The sequence below is a fragment of the Macadamia integrifolia genome, chromosome 7 (assembly GCF_013358625.1).
Source record: "Macadamia integrifolia cultivar HAES 741 chromosome 7, SCU_Mint_v3, whole genome shotgun sequence".
Taxonomy (NCBI): Eukaryota; Viridiplantae; Streptophyta; class Magnoliopsida; order Proteales; family Proteaceae; genus Macadamia; species Macadamia integrifolia.
This window is the reverse complement of record NC_056563.1, coordinates 11,460,948-11,464,486: the sequence shown is the minus strand read 5'-3', so window position 1 is coordinate 11,464,486 and position 3,539 is coordinate 11,460,948.

Here is a 3,539-nt window from a genome sequence, read left to right as displayed (position 1 = left end):
GGCCTTGAGAAAATATCCTTACCCTCACTTTCTTTCATCTCCATTTATTCGATGAGCATCATTGACTCATTATCATTACATATATATATATATGTATATATATATATATATACCTTTTTGCTTCATTTAAATTTCACCACTTAGCATCATTGCATTTTGACATTAACCATTGCAATTTAAAGTTCTATCATTCGTGTCACTTCTCATAGGGTTCTTTTCACACCCCTTTTTATAATACTACTTATCACATTTTTTTCATACTCCTTTATTCATTTACACTTACACATTTCCTTGGTGCTTTCAGGATGTCTTCTTGGAAGGGCAAGGAGGCAGCCTCCTCCTCCAAAAGGAGGAAGACCACTACATCCCAAGGGAGGAATTCAACCCACGGTTCCTCTTCTACATGGGCTCGACCGGTGAGAGAGGCCTTCATCGACCCATATGACTTTGATGAGAGCTTGTTCCACAGCCCTGAGACGTCTGTTGCATGGTCTACCTTCTCTAAGAAATCCGTCATGATGGAGAAGATAGTGGTGACTGACTACGTTAGTGCTTATCAGATGTTGGATAACTTGACCACTCTAGGTTGGGACCCCATGCTTCATCCTAACAATCCATGCTTTGAAGACCTCATCCGATATTTCTACTGTAACCTTGAGGTCTCTTACGAGAATGGGGAGTACCCTCTCACCAGCTTGGTAAAGGGAGTAAACATTGTATTGACCATGGACTTGTTGGCAGCCATTCTGGGTATCTCAGCTGAGGGTGCTCATTTCTATAACCCCCAAGGGTAAAGGTTGTGGGCCCGGACTTGAGCCCAGAGATACAGAAGAGTATATATATGACTATCAGTGGCAGGAAGGAGCGTCTATTGTTTGAGACAGCTTATACAGCCGATGCTCAAGTGTTTGAATGCCTGGCCCAGTTTAACCTGCTCCCTAGAGTGGGTCACAGGAACCAGGTGAGTTTTATGACTGCCTACATTGCTTACTGCATCTTCGTGGCCTTGAAAGAGGGTGCTCCCCGACTTTGCCTCCCCTATGTCATAATGAAAATGATGGAATACCACACGGCTCACCCCAATGATTTCGGTTTCCTCTATGGAAGATCACTTACCAAGGTCTTCGAGTACTTCTAGGTTGATTTGTTGGGTGAGGAGGGAAGTATCTAGGAGACAAGTTCACTAGAGAGAACTTGAGGAGGATAGGGTTGCCAGTGCCAATGGGGACACCACTGGAGACAAAAGAACAAGGGCCAGAGGGCATGGAGGGAGAGTATGTTAGTGAGGAGGATGACGACTATATTCTCATGCTGATGAGGAGGAGATTGATGAGGATGAGATCCTAGAGGAGGAGCCTATTAAGACTAGGGCTGCTGATCCACACTTTAGAGCTCCACCCCCTTCAGGTGGGGCCTTTGATTTTTAGCAATTTGTGGATAGTATTAGTGCCCTAAAAGATGAGCAAGATAGGATCCTAGAGCACGTGGAGGGGAGTGCCGCCCAGAAGTTGGCGATACAGCACAAACTAGGAAGGGTAGAGGTCAGTTTCTAGTCCTTCGCCAAGGACTTGGATAAGGTTTCTGCAGAATTGCTACTAACTTCTGCCAAGTGAAGAAGGAGGTCATCTTGACGAATGACATGTTTGAATTTTACGACTGTCACTTATGGTGCATTTCACGGCCTAGACGTGGGGAAACGTTCATCGTGGATGACGACGATTGATGAAGCAGCAATTCCTCCTACTTATCTCCTTGGAGCCATCCTCTACTTTTCTCTTTTCTAGCCTTGTCTTTCATTCTCCTCACTTCATTTGATGATAATTATTATGATACTTTGGTGGTTGTATATTTTGGTACATTTTTATGGTTTGGAACTTGGTAGCATTTATGTGGGCTTGAAAACTTTGGGATAATTTTTACTTGTTTAGTTATTCCATTGTGGTTTGGTGGTGAGAGTGTCTGTCACCCCTCTTTTTGTTCGTTATAGTTGTATAATTGCTTTATCAGGTGACTTCTTTGTAAAAAATATTTAGAAATTCAATATGGTGTCGTTATGCTGCCCAATTTTTGTTAGAATTTTAATGAATGGTTTATAGAATTGGTCCGTCGATCCTTTGCTAATCTGTTTAAGTTTTACTTTCATGCATGAAATGAAATGCAAGAATTTAGACTTTTCATCTTATTATAGGTTTTGGTCTTTTAAAGCTTTTAGGTTTACCCAACCCTGGGGTCCTATTATAAGATTCTAGGGGATCTATCATGTATGCAGTGAGTGGGTAGAGCATCATACTCTGATACCACCGCTATCACACCCCGTTCATACAGAACTGAACTAGTGATTGAGTTAACTCCTGTTAACCCAAAACCTACTAAGATCATCTAATATAATAACCACAGCACAACATACACACACACACACAAAAGTTAAGTAAATTCTATATTTCAGCAGAAGTCTTACATGTACATACCTGTAAATACCCCAATACTCTTGATACCCAAATTGTATTACATAGTATATATATGTGGGCCCGTAGGTGTGGTATATACACAAGAATTATAATTTAAACATCCAAAGCACAAAAGGGGTAACATCACAAGATACTAAAAAAGAATCACGGGTTGATATCAGTGTTGCTGTCCCGCAACACAACTCTTACACGGGCACTCAGTCTCATGCCTAAGATCTTTAGGGACCCACTAGTCCTCAGTTGGAAACTCTAGTGGATCCCTCTTTAGCTGGATAACCTGCAAGATCATCTAAAAATGGTGTACACGTGGGATGAGCTCACTAGCTCATAAGTAAAAAGAAAGACTAAGCAATCATTTGCAATACAAATGCACCTATATGTATGCAAGTCCATTTTTATTATCTTAAACCACCTAAACATCACATCTAAGTTATGGGTCATGTGCTACTCGCAATCACAATGTGCGTATTCCCTGGGTACGAGTCATAAACCCCATCCTGCGATATGCCCATAGGGTTACCAGATAAGGCCAGCCGCAGATACCGAAAAAGTAAATGGATTTTGCCCTGTATTAAAGTAAAATAGGTCTTGCCCTGCATTAATTTAAAAGCAGTAAGATTGACCCTCTTGTTATATCACCAAAGTTGTCGACCGTCCTAGTGATCAGCTGGGCGTACTTCTGACAGCCACCGTTGGTACACAACCTCGGGCTTCCCCCCAGTGATATACCCAATTCCTAAACCCCAGTTGGGAAGGGTCGTAGCACAGGGATATATCATTCCTAACTACATGCTCCTATATGAGATTGTACGATTGTATAGTGGCACTATATCCCATTTTATGGGCCACCAATGCATTTGTGTCCAAACCGACTACGGCATCTAGTCTAACAATGCATCATATTCAATAATTTAAAGTCATCCATCTCATATCTCAAGTAAGAAATAGTATTTAACAATTAAAGATATCAGCATATCAAGTCATAAATGAGTTTCATAATGCACACGTCAATATATGCAAATGGCATTCGTGAATGACTAGGCTACACACAATAATGAAATGATGACATGG